Raw genomic sequence first — 15,032 nt, 5'->3', positions numbered from 1 at the left:
ATAAAAGAAAGCTCTAGAATCTTCCAAGACCATTAGGAGCATGACATTGGTCACAATCTTGTTTACTTGAGGATTTAAGCATTTTAAGTGGATAATTCAAAAGTAGACGTTTCTAGAAGCTCTAGACTCTTCCAGAACTTGCTGGAATCTCGTATTACTTAGTCAAACCTGATTAATCAATTCAAATTATGCTAAAAAAGTGCAATTATGTGTTTAATATATTCACGTATGTCGATATATCGCAGCATAGGAGCCGATATATCGCCACACGGGGAATACAAAAAACACGTCAACTTCGCACAAACGAAATGACAAGCACTCAGAACATAAGGCCAGGCGATATATCGCCTATGATGGGCGATATATCGGCCCTAGGGCCATATTTTCAAACGATGTTGAAACCAAGCTTGATTCATTTCCTAACCTCTTGACTAGCCTCTGAACGTTTTGACCTAGCCTTCAGTACCTATTGAACGAATATTCAAATATCATTTCTTACCTATTTTTCAATTAATACTCATTATTTTTATTCAAGCTAAAAGGAGATAGTTCACTCCTTGAACTCTATAAATAAGACCTAGTACCCAGCCATTTTTCTCATTCTTCAAGCCATGTTCAGAGCCTTCAAGCTGCTAGGGTTACTATAGAGTGATAAACACTTGGGTTGGGATAAAAGCTTTATCATCTTCAGCTTTATAAACACTTGGGAAGTGAGATTTATAGTGTGTTTTTAATATCAAGGTGTAGTTCGGTTCTAGTACATTCAAAGGTATTCCTAATCTTAAGTTCATTTCTGTATGGTTCCTTAGTTTCCTTTAGTTATCTTTACTCAAATCCTAACTCGTTGTTTCCATTCTTGGTTAGGTATTTAAGTTCTTTGAACTTAAGGTTTCTTTTCGGTAAGTTTCTTCTTGATGGTTTAGTTCTCTTCTTTATCATCTCTTTCATTAGAAATACTCACATCCTTATTGTTGTTTTTAGGAGTGTTCCAAATTCCGTCATTGTTCTCAAATATCCCAGTGCTGGTAAGGAAAATAGGATAGATTTTGTATGCTTTTATGTTTTGATATGTGTTATGACTTATGTATGATATTGTTATCCAAAAAATTAGCATTGATGACGTGGCAAGTGATCCCTGGACACGTGGCTGACACCTGGAAACGTTCTGCTAGAGTATCGACCAGAAGACACATTAGAGGCAGTGCAGACCAGTCTTACCTGCGACCAGTCTGGTCAATAGTTCCACATACAAAACAACATTTATGAGAAGATCTTTGTGAATCCCGAATTTATCTCACACAATCTCCTGGATATCCGATTATTCAGGAGAGAATATATGTAACAATCTTTTGTAATCCCCCTTTGAGCCTATAAATATCGAAAGATAGCTCAAGGAAGGGACTTTTGGCTTTTGAATCATTAGAGACTATAGTAATTCTCCTAGCAATATTATATTGTTCTTCAGAGGTAAGTGAAACTCATTAAACCCTTGTTCTTTGATCACTCCTTTGATCCTTAGATCAATATCAGTCTAAGTGGACGTAGGTCATTACCAGATCTTGGGGCCGAACCACTATAAAATAATGTGTCTTATTTACTTTTGTCATTACGTTTTTCTCTACGCATTCATTCATATCAAGCATATTCTGACTCAGTGTAAGTTGGCCAAATTGTGGGTCAACATATATGTTTTTAGTTTTTTAGCATATAAATTGTTTAGATAACAATCACATAATTTGTTTAGATAACAAATATATAACTTGTTTAGATAATAAGTCCCAATAAGTTATTCCTTGGGCATATGATTGTTTAGATAACAAGCTCCATAAATTTATATGACTTGTTTAGATAACTAAGCCCCGTAAATTTATGGGCATATGATTGCTTAGTTAACAAGCCCCAAGAAGTATGATGTCCATTATATTGCATATTTTATAGTCATACGTTTGTAGTCTTATGTTATGTTTTTGTAGAATCCCAAAATGTTTACTTAGTTAGCTAGTTAGTAGTAGTTGTAGTATTTTAGATTTCGTGGATTTTGGTTCAAACCGGGACTTAGTTGGAAACTCCTATCAATAGTTATGGATTTTATAAGTTTAACCTATAGTTTAAGAATATTAATTATAACATAAGGTTTGATTAATATTGCTGGTTATAAATGTGATATTTATTATAACCTAAGGTTTAGATAGAGCCAATAAGAATATGACACTTGTCATAAACATGATTATTATGGAATTAGTATTGTAATGATAAGAATATGACATTTGTCATAAGCATGATTATTAAGGAATTGTTATTTTAATGATAAAATAAGGAAATATAAGACTTAGTCTTCACCAGAAACTGTTAGAGTCGTAGTTTGACCCAGTCAAAGTAGTTATCCAACCTTAATTATGCTGAAAAAGTGCAATTACGTGTTTAAAATAATCATGTATGCCGATATATTGCAGCATTAGAGCCGATATATCACCTGACGATGAATACGGAAAACATGTTGACGTTGCACGGTCGTACGAACGAAGAGTCGGGACTAGAGGGCAGCCGATATATCGCCACATAAGGGCGATATATTGCTTATATTAATCATTTTTTTTATTTTTGTTTTTAATTTAAAAAAACCAACTTTGACTCCTTAGACCTACCTCTAATAGTTTTGACCGAGTCTTCAGCCTCTGACTGACGAATATTCAATTATTTTAAATTAAATTCATTATTTTTATTCAAAGCCAAAAAGAAGATTTTTATTCCTAGAACTCTATAAATAGGACTTAGACCCAGCCCTTTCACTTACTCTTCAGCTGTGATCAGACTCCAAGGTGCTAGTGAGACCATAAGAGTGATAAACACTTGGGTTGGGAAAAAGCTTTGCTATACTTAAGCTTTATCAAACACTTGGGAAGTGAGGATTAGAGTATTTCGGTATTGGAGTTAGGCCAATCCATAAGGTCAACAAAGGTACCCTTATTCCTAAGTTCAATCCTGTTTGATTCCTTAGTTTCTTTAGTTTTCATTCAGGTTCTAAATTTTGTTATGGTATTGTGGTTAGGTTTTTAAGTTCTTTGAACTTAAGGTGTTTTTTGGTAAGTTTTCTCTTAGTAGTTTAGTTCTATTCTTATCATCTCTTTCTTTTAAGAAATACTCAATATTCTTATTATTGGTTTAGGAGTGTTCCAAGTCCCGCATTTGTTCTCATATCCCGGTTTTGGTAAGGAAAATAGAATAGATCTTGGATGTTTGTATGATATGTTATACTTATATGTTATGTTTATGTATAATAAGTTAGGATAAGTTTATGTTTTAATATGTTATGTTATGATTTAATCTACCTCAAATATTAGACAGGGGATCTAGATGGGTTATCATACACCACATGTGATCTAACATACCTCAAATATTAGACCGGGGACGTAGATGGTTTATCACATGTCATAATGGCCATTAATAGTATATTCCTATACGGTATACGCTTTTATAGTCATATGTTTATAGTATATGCTATGATATGTTTATAGTATATATTTATGATATAATTTTATGTATATGATTTATGTTGTTAGTAGTTTTCCTTGCTGGGCATTAGGCTCACTCCTTTTCTTTTAGTGTGATGCAGGAAAATAGATGCAAAGGCGGAAGGATTCTTGGAAGCTTGATGTGTGTATGGAGGTGAATGGAGTGGACGGACTGCGTGTCGATTCGAGGACAACATTTTTTGTTTTAGTCTCTTTAAATTACGTTTTTATGTATTTTTTTGCATTTAGCTTTGTAAATAATTTTATTTAAAGTTATGTTTTATTTTAAAACATTGAGCTCATTTATGTATTACAAATATTATTTTAAAGTTTTCAATAAAGTTATGAATTTTCTCATGTATGTTCTCTTCAAAGTTATAGGTATGTCTAGTAGGTTTAATGACCTATGTATCATAGATAGTTGGGTCGTTACAGTTGGTATCAGAAAAACGGTCCAGTTACATGAAATTCTCATTGATACACATGCTCAAGCTCTGAATCTAACCACCAATGTAAGTATTTATGTTTTAAGTTATTATGTTTATGTGTTTTAGCTAACATTTTAGTCTTATGTTTTCAGTTAAAGGTATGGATGGAGCTTTAACATATAACGATATCTGAGCCATTAAGGCCTTAAAAAGGATTAGAGAACCAAGAAATACAGTAGGAATATTGGAAAGAATCACTCGGAGATTACTTTTATTCCATAATCAAGTAGTTCATCTCCAAACAACTAAGCAAATAATGATGAGAGCTACGGAGCAATATATTTTAGTAATTAGGATTTTTAGAGATTTTCCTTTTGTAATTGCTGCTTTAGAAGAAATATGGGAGACAATAGATGTTGAGGATGAAGTACAGGTGGGCTATGAGATATTATTTTCTCATAATAAGATTTACATCTAAGATGAAATTCCAATTCACACAAGAACAAAAGAATAAAATCTTTACGAATCTTCCAAGAGGAATTTTTGCGGCTCACGAAAATGATGATTATGAAGAGATAGATGATGATATGTTAGATGAAGGATCTGATGTAGAAGATCCCAATTTTTAGAATAGATTAGTTTATTTATTTATTTATTTTATTTATTATTTTGCCTTTATGATTGTACTTAGTGAACACTGTTTTTCCAAATTAATATCATTGTTATTTTGATGACATGTATGAGTTTGATTTTATTTTTGCAATCATAATAAATAATAAATTTAATAAATAATGACTAAGTTCGGTGAGGGTGGATACAAATCAATGAGCCAGGTTCTCTATATTGAGAGATAGGGGGCCATAGTAGTTGGAACGATTTTACTAATCCCAGCCCTCCCTCAATATGGTTAACTTTGGAACAACGATGAGTTTCGAGCCTGAGAATTAAGTCAAATATGATAATTAGAAACACATTTAGAAAATAATAAAGATGGCATATTTTTCTAAGTTTAGAAACACACCCTAATTATAAAAAAAGGCTTATATAATTCTTTTCATAAGAAGTCATAATTAATAGGTTCGAGTTATGTTTGCTTAGATTAAGCTTTTGCCTTAGAGCCTATTAAGGTAAGTTCTAACATGTTTTTCTTAACTGTTAGAACTTTACTAAAGATGTTGCTTAAAAGATCTGCTCGCACCAATGGCAATGTCCCCAACACCTCTACTGAGAGCAATGAAGCCCCTCCAGTTCGTAGAAGGGGAAGGCGTGCCAATGCCAACCAGAGTGCACTGCCGCCGCCGGTTGACAACACTGTGGAAGTTGCCAGACTACGACGACAAGTTGAGGAATTACTGTAGTAACAACAACAACAGGCTCAGCCTCATCCTCCGCGTCCGCCGTAACCACAGCCCCAGCAAATGGCTCTAGCACCCCAACAAGTTGTTCCTTATGGGGGATGGCCAATGGCGAACTATGCACCATACCCAGCTCAACATATGGAGCCTATCTATGAGCGATTTCAAAAGCAACACACTCCAAACTTTGAAGGGACAACCGACCCCTTCGAGGTGGAAGAATGGCTCGGAAATGTAGAGCCGATCCTTGTACACATGAATCTCGGCAACGCGGACCGCATATCCTGCATTTCGTCTCTGCTCAAGAAGGATGCAAGAATATGGTGGGACCTAGTACAGCAGACGCACGATGATGCCACCATGACTTGGACCAGATTTGTGGAGTTGTTCCACAAAAAGTACTACAATTCAGCTGTCATTGCCTCAAGGGTCTAGGAATTCGCTAGTCTAAAGCAAGGCAACTTGACGGTAGAAGAATATGCTCGGCAGTTAGACCGATTAGCTAAGTTTGCATCTGAGATGGTTCTAACTGATTTTCTGAGGGTGACCAAGTTTGTTAGAGGACTTCGACCAAAGATTGAGCTAGGGGTTAAGCTAGCGAACCCTGGAAATACTACTTATGTCGATGTTATAAAAACAACAATAGAAGTGGAAAGGCTCCAGGCGAACGTTAGTGAAGAGGAGGCCAGTAAGTCTGAACCTAAGCAGTCAAATCAACCTCAGAATGGTCGAAACAACCAAAACAACAACAACTAGTAGTCCAACAACAATAACGGTCAGAAAAGACGGCATCCTGACAACAAGCAGTCTGATAATGATAAAAGGGCATAGACAAACAATGGAGGCAATAGGCCGGGTTATGTAGAGTACCCGTAATGTGCTAAGTGCCAAAAGAAACATCCTGGTGAGTGACGCGCAAACACCAAGGGATGCTACAACTATGGTCAGGAAGGACACCGGAAGAAAGACTGTCCCCAGCTCAAGTCAGAGGGGAAAAATGATGATAAGATGGTTCCTGCCAGGGTTTTTGCTCTCACCCAAGGAGAAGCTGACGCTAGCAATAAAGTAGTTACAGGTTAGGTTTCTATTCTACATAATATATGTTATGTATTATTTGATTTGGGAGCCACTCATTCGTATATCTCGTTAGGAATGATATAAAAATTAGACAAACCTTGTGAAAAATTTAGAACTAGGTTTGTAACCGAGTTGCCTTCGGGCGAAGTAGTCCTATCATCACGGATAGTGCGAGGCGTACCAATCAAGATAGAGGACGTAGAACTAGAAGGAGACCTGATAGAACTGTAGGTTAAAGACTTCGACGTGATACTGGGAATGGACTGGCTAGCAAGGCATGGCGCAACCATCGACTACAAACGTAAGCAAGTGATGTTCGAGACTCCTGACGGCCAGAGGCTATGTTTTATGGGAAAGGTTTCAGGTCTACGCACACCACTTATTTCATCACTAAAATCTCAGAAGATGATAAAAAAAGGATGTCAAGCATTCTTAGCTAGCGTTACGGATGTGATAAAGGAAACACCACTAAAGGTCGGAGATGTGCATATTGTAAGGGAAGTTCCAGAAGTATTTCCTGACAACTTGCCAGGATTGCCGCTGACTCGAGAAATTGACTTCACAATCGAGCTAGTACCAGGCACCAAGCCTATCTCCAAGGCACCATATCGGATGGCACCTACTGAACTCAAGCAGTTAAAGACGCAGCTACAAGAACTATTAGACTTGGGTTTCATTAGACCAAGCCATTTGCCATGGGGAGCACCGGTTCTGTTTGTGAAGAAGAAGGACGGGAGTATGCGGATGTGCATAGATTACCGCAAGCTGACTAAGGTGATGATTAAGAACAAGTACCCACTACCCCGAATTGACGACTTGTTTGATCAACTCCGAGGAGCGACCGTGTTCTCAAAGATTGAATTACGGTCCGGTATCATCAGCTCAAGGTACGGGGAGAGGATGTTCCTAAGACAACTTTTAGAACTTGTTATGGGCTTTACGAGTTTCTAGTTATGTCTTTTGGTCTTACCAACGCTCCAGCCGCATTTATGGATTTAATGAATATGGTCTTTAAGGACTACTTGGATAAATTTGTTGTAGTCTTCATTGACGATATCTTGGTGTACTCGAAGGACGAAGTTGGGCACGAGAAAAATTTAAGGTTAATCTTGTTGCGACTAAAGGAGCATCAATTATACGCCAAGTTTAAGAAGTGCGAATTTTGGCTTTCACAAGTTGCATTTCTCGGCCACATAGTATCCAAGGACGGGATTGTTGTAGACCCATCTAAAGTAGAGGCGGTGAAGAATTGGCCAAGACCAAAGAATGCATCTGAAGTAAGAAGTTTTCTGGGACTAGTAGGTTATTATCGAAGGTTCGTAGAAGGTTTTTCTAAGATAGCCACTCTGCTCACCAACCTGACTCGGAAGCAGCAGAGGTTCAACTGGAATGATAGGTGTGAAGAGAGCTTCCAGTTGCTTAAGGATAAGCTATGCTCAGCACCAGTACTTTGTGTACCGACACCCAATGATAAGTTTGTAGTCTACTGTGATGCATCGAAGCAAGGGTTGGGTTGTGTGCTGATGCCAAATGACAAGGTGATAGCCTACGCCTTAAGGCACTTGAAGGATTACGAGCAACGCTATCCAACACATGATATGGAGTTGGCAGCGATGGTCTTTGCATTAAAAATCTAGCGCCATTATCTTTATGGAGAACGGTGTGAGATTTATACGGACCACAAAAGCTTAAAGTATTTCTTCACTCAGAAGGAGCTCAACATGAGGCAGCGTAGGTGGTTAGAGCTAGTAAAATATTATGACTGCGAAATTTTATACCACCCAGGAAAGGCGAACGTAGTTGCTGATGCGCTAAGTAGGAAGAATTATGGAAGTCTAGCAGCGTTAGCTGGAATAGAAAAGCTGCTACAGCAAGAGCTGATCAATGCTAGAATAGAAGTAGTCATTGGTAAACTGGCTAACTTGTCCATTCAGTCAAGTTTGTTAGAAGATATACGGAATGGGCAAGTGCATGACGACACGTCAGTAACACATATGGATGCAGTTAGAGAAGGGAAGGCCACAAATTTCTCAATATCAAGTCAGGGGTTATTAAGATATAAGGATAGGGTATGCGTGCCAAATGATCAAGGGATTAAGGTGAAGATTTTAGAAGAAGCGCACAATACCCCATACTCAGTTCACCCAGGGTCGACCAAGATGACTCACGACATCAAGGCAATGTATTGGTGGCCAGAAATGAAGAAAGATATAGCGGAGTACGTGTCTAAATGTTTGGTATGCCAGCAAGTGAAAGCAGAACATCAGCGGCCTACAGGCTTATTGCAACCACTTAGTATTCCAGAATGGAAATGGGACGACATAGTAATGGATTTCGTGACGAGTTTGCCTCGAACGAATAAGAAACACAACTCGGCTTGGGTAGTAATAGATAAATTAACCAAGTCAGCTCATTTTCTACCTGTCAAGACTTCATACACAGCTGAGCAATATGCAGATATTTATGTTCAAGAGATAGGAAGACTGCATGGAATCCCCAAGACAATAGTGTCTGATAGAGGATCGGTGTTTACATCGAGATTTTGGAGAAGCTTGCAGCAAGCTATGGGTATCAAGTTAAGTCTTTGTACAGCATTTCATCCTCAAACAGACGGTCAGTCTGAGCATACCATACAAATTTTAGATGATATGTTGCTCGCTAGTGTACTTGATTTCGGAGGATCATGAAGTAAGTATTTGCCGCTGATAGAGTTCTCCTACAACAATAGTTACCAGTCAACGATCGGGATGGCACCTTACGAGCTACTTTATGGAAGAAGGTGTCGATTGTCGCTGCATTGGGATGAGGTAGGAGAAAGGCAACTACTTGGACCCAAAGCTGTTAGAGAAGCTCAGGATGCAGTAGTGCAGATTAGGAAGCGTATGCTCGCTGCTCAGAGCCGTCAGAAAAGTTATGCGGATGCCAAGCGGCGTGATGTGGAATTCAAAGTCGGAGATCAAGTCTTCTTAAGGATATCTCCTATGAAAGGTGTGAAGCGGTTCGGGAAGAAAGGCAAGCTTAGTCCCAGGTTTATAGGTCCTTTTGAGATATTGGACAAAGTGGGAGCAGTTGCATATAGATTAGCCCTACCGCCAGCTCTAGCAGATAGTCACAATGTGTTCCACATCTCAATGCTGCGTAGATATGTGTTAGATCCATCTCACGTCCTCAAGTATGATACGATAGCACTCCAGAAAGACTTGAGTTACGAGGAACAGCCAGTTAGCATCCTGGATAGAGGGATGAAAGAATTACGGTCTAAGAGTATTCCGATAGTCAAGCTCCTATGGAGAAATAGTTCTGAACGGGAGGCAACGTGGGAGTTGGAGGAGGACATGCAAGCTCGCTATCCGGAATTGTTTGGTAAGTAAATTTCGGGGACGAAATTCTTTGTAGTAGGGGAGAATTGTAGAGTCCCAGAATGTTTACTTGGTTAGCTAGTTAGTAGTAGTTGTAGTATTTTAGATTTCATGGATTTTGGTTCAAACCGGGACTTAGTTGGAAACTCCTAGCAATAGTTATGGATTTTATAAGTTTAACCTATAGTTTAAGAATAATAATTATAACATAAGGTTTGATTAATATTGCTGGTTATAAATATGATATTTATTATAACCTAAGGTTTAGATAGAGCCAATAAGAATATGACACTTGTCATAAGCATGATTATTATGGAATTAGTATTTTAATGATAAGAATATGACACTTGTCATAAGCATGATTATTAAGGAATTATTATTTTAATGATAAAATAAGGAAATATAAGACTTAGTCTTCACCAGAAATTGTTAGGGTCGTAGTTTGACTCAGTCAAAGCAGTTATCCAACCTTAATTATGTTGAAAAAGTGCAATTACGTGTTTAAAATAATCACGTATGCCGATATATTGCAGCATTAGAGTCGATATATCGCCTGACGATGAATACAGAAAACACATTGACGTTGCACGGTCGTACGAACGGAGAGTCGGGACTAGAGGGCAGCCGTATTATTGCCACATAGGGGCAATATATCACTTATATTAATCATTTTTTTAATTTTTGTTTTTAATAAAATAAACCAACTTTGACTCCTTAGACCTACCTCTAATAGTTTTGGCCGAGTCTTCAGCCTCTGATTGACGAATATTCAATTATCTTAAATTAAATTCATTATTTTTATTCAAAACCAAAAAAAGATTTTTATTCCTAGAACTCTATAAATAGGACTTAGAACCCAGTCCTTTCACTTACTCTTCAACTGTGATCAGACTCCAAGGTGCTAGTGAGACCATAAGATTGATAAACACTTAGGTTGGGAAAAAGCTTTGCTATTCTTAATCTTTATCAAACACTTGGGAAGTGAGGATTAGAGTATTTCGATATTGGAGTTAGGCCAATCCATAAGGTCAACAAAGGTACCCTTATTCTTAAGTTCAATTCTGTTTGATTCCTTAGTTTCTTTAGTTTTCATTTAGGTTCTAACTTTTGTTATGGTTTTGTGGTTAGGTTTTTAAGTTCTTTGAACTTAAGGTGTTTTTCGGTAAGTTTTCTCTTGGTGGTTTAGTTCTATTCTTATCATCTCTTTCTTTTAAGAAATACTCACTATTCTTATTATTGGTTTAGGAGTGTTCCAAGTCCCGCATTTGTTCTCATATCCCGGTTTTGGTAAGGAAAATAGGATAGATCTTGTATGTTTGTATGATATGTTATGCTTATATGTTATGTTTATGTATAATATGTTATGATAAGTTTATGTTTTAATATGTTATGTTATGATTTACCCTACCTCAAATATTAGACAGGGGATCTAGATGGGTTATCATACACCACATGTGATCTAACCTACCTCAAATATTAGACAGGGGACGTAGATGGTTTATCACATGTCATAATGGCCATTAATAGTATAGTCCTATATGGTATACGCTTTTATAGTCATATGTTTATAGTATATGTTATTATATGTTTATAGTATATATTTATGATATAATTTTATGTATATGATTTATGTTGTTAGTAGTTTTCGTTGTTGGGCATTAGGCTCGCTCCTTTTCTTTTAGTGTGATGCAGGAAAATAGATGCAAAGGCGGAAGGATTCTTGGAAGCTTGGTGTGTGTATGGAGGTGAATGGAGTGGATGGACTGCGTGTCGATTCGAGGACAACGTTTTTTGTTTTAGTCTCTTTAACTTACGTTTTTATGTATTTTTCCGCATTTAGCTTTGTAAACAATTTTATTTAAAGTTATGTTTTATTTTAAAACAATATGCTCATTTATGTATTACAAATATTATTTTAAAGTTGTTGTTATGTCTAGCAGGTTTAATGACCTAAGTCTCATAGATAGTTGGGTCGTTACAGTTTTATGATATATGTGCTAGTAGATTTTCCTTGCTGGGCATTAGGCTCATTCCTTTATTTTTATGTATGCAGGAAAATAGTTATGGCGGCAGAAGGATTCTTTGCAGCTTGGTTTTTGTATTAAGGATGAAGGGATTCAATGGACTGCGTGAACGATTCGATGACGTCATTTTAGTCTCTTTAAATTATGTTTTTATGTATTTTCCGCATTTAGTTTTGTAAACAATTTCATTTAGTTTAAAGTTATGTTTTATTTTAAAACAATGGGATCTCATACTCCGCATTTATGTATTTCAATATTTACTTTGGAGTTTTCAATAAAGTTGTGAATATTTCTTATGTATGTTTTCTTCAAAAGTAGTAGCTAAGTGTAGTAGTTTTTAATGGTCCAAGGTCTTAGAATTAGTTGGGTCATTACACCCTTTGAATTTCAAATTTCACCAACCTCATGGCTGTTACCAATGCTTAATTTGATGTTTATGAAATTAAAAATGAGTTTTGGGAGTTACATGAGCTTTTAGAACCGTTCAAGATGGAAAAAATAAATCGAAATTGACTGCCAGCATCCCTAGCCATGGCCAGAGATGTTCCTGGCCGCGGCCATGAGTCTTGGTCCTCCAGGCTGCGGTCTGGAACACTTGTGGTCGTGGCCACAGGTCCAATTTCAGCAAAACATAATTTTGTCATTTCCAAACGGCTCTATCCTCTTCCCACATGACTTTGTAACCTCTAAACACATTATGGGTGTTAAAATCATGTCTCCAACATTCATATCTCTTATGAATTTGATAAATTCAAACCAAAATGTGTAACATCAATTCTACACATTCTTAGGTAATATTTGGGGGTTACAAATTTGTAACTCCAAATATGTTACATATTTGAATATTCACATTATCCAAAAATGTAACTCTCATTTTGTATGTTACAACATGTGGCACACATTGTCACATCATTTAATCTAAATATCATATTATATAAATAATATAGCATTCCCCCACTAGATTAAATAGTTCACTATTGTAAAACGTATTCAAAATCAACATTATATTTAAATTATAACATTTCCCCCACTTAATTAAATAATAACTCTCTCTTATCGAAGTCATTGCATTGGTTCATAAAGTAAAGTATTTTTCAACTTTAACTTTACTATAGTGTAATTATCACAAAGTTTGTTGAAAATTTGGTTGCATTAGGCATTGAAGCCACTTTCCATAATAACAAACCGGTGATAACACACACATCTTTGCTATGTTCACTTGAGACCTCTATGTCCGCTTTGCACCTTTAATGGCCATGTGCACATTCCATTCATAAAATTTTCTTGAGAATGACTCCCAATTCTCTTGAGGGGCGACACCACTCCTAGCTCTATATGGGTAGAACTCTTACAGTATTTTATTACCCTAAAATACTTGTCTTTTCAATACTGAATTCTATCAAAAAAACATTTCGGTTTTAACCCTAATTTTGGTAACACACTAGTACTCATATCTCAGATGAGACATAATTTTGAGTGCTACTAATATTCACTTGATTGACTTGTTATTACCTATTGAACCTATGACTAGTTTGGTTACAAGTATTAAGATAGATTACCATCAACCATGAATCTCTTTAGGGAGTCTAAGTCCCATCCCTTGAGATGTAGAAATGATTCCATTTGAATCATTTTTTCTCATGTATGCATACTTAGACACTCTCATTATTTTATTCAAACTTTGTTGCTAGCTATAATTTGATTAAAATAGTTACCCCTTTAAAATAGTGATTTTGACCATAGTCAACACCCCCACTTCAATATCTAAGATAAATATTTTTCTTGAATATTAATTCTAGAAACCTCTTTGTTTATAAAATTCTCCTTTATGTTTTAAATTGATTCCTTCTTGAATCAAATATTTAACAAACAACAAATTAGACATCAAGCATGTCTAGATTTATTCATTCTATACACATATAGCCAAAGTAATTTAGAATGTGGAATTCCAAATCACCTATTTGATAGAAGGACCAAATTAATCAATTATTATCAACAAAATTAATTGATTAACTTTGGAGCGTCACCCCCACATTTCTCACATAGAGTGAAAATATCATTTATTAAATAGAAATCCCTTTATTTCTATTAAGTCTTTTATCTTCCAAGATAAATCGAGACTTACAATTCCTAAAGTTTATCATGAGTCTTTTAAGCCACATCATAACTTCTCAATAGATCAATATTTGTTTATTTTGATTTATTTACTTGCTAAAGCAAGACACAATTCTTGGAAAGTAACATTCACTTGGTTGCTTTCTTTTATATATTTCACAAAATGAAATATGTGAACACAAATGTAATGTAACAACCTCTTTTCTTAACATACATATATATAGTGTAAAACAAAGTTTATCCTTGAATACAACAATACTAAAATTTTGAATTTACAAAAACTTCCTTAAAAATACATAAACTATTATTCATAATTTCAAACCATACAGTACTCACAACTCATACATACAGATCTTAATACTTGTAGAAATAATTTACGTGGTGTTACTACACCTTAACGTAGAACTATAGATGTGCCCAACTGTTAAAAGCTTTATTTAAATAACAAAGTTCACGGATTTATTTTTAAAGATTTATGTAAATTATAAAGTTTACAAAATACTTTTAATGAAATATAGATATAAAATCAAGTTTCTCGTTTATTTATAATATAGCATAGCAGAACTTCACTCCCTTCAGGTCAGCCCTATATGTACAGTCATGTTGGCTCCACGTATACTCATCAATAATTTATATTTGGGGCATCTTACCTACAACACAAACATTATATGATGAGCTAAGGCTCAGTAAGCAGAATAACTACCTCATATGCATTAAAATAAACGTGCAACATGTTATGTATTTTCTTTCTTTCACTTTCCTTTCTTTTGGGCCCTAGAGGATGCTGCTGCCATCATTATATAGGGAATCACATTTCCACCTAAATATAAACATGATAATAGGAAATTTCTCCCTCATAAACATTCATTAAATAGGGAAGTACGTCTCCCTTATTACATTTTGGGACATAGGTCTCCCAAGCAGCACCTCTACTTTAACACTTTCAATAACTTATCTATAAACATTAAGCCCGCTTATGCATAACTATATAACATGCTTGAAATTAACTTATGCATAAAAAAAAAATGGCAGAATAATATGTAAAGAATATAAATGCACATAAGACACTTAAAATACTTGTGTTGTAGATGAGGATTCTACTTACCTCGTGTCCTGATAAAACAACCAAAATTGTTAACTTCCTGATAAAAACACACACTAT

The sequence above is a fragment of the Humulus lupulus genome, chromosome 8 (assembly GCF_963169125.1).
Source record: "Humulus lupulus chromosome 8, drHumLupu1.1, whole genome shotgun sequence".
Classification (NCBI taxonomy): Eukaryota; Viridiplantae; Streptophyta; class Magnoliopsida; order Rosales; family Cannabaceae; genus Humulus; species Humulus lupulus.
The sequence above is the reverse complement of the archived record's forward strand: the minus strand, read 5'-3'. Positions refer to the sequence as shown.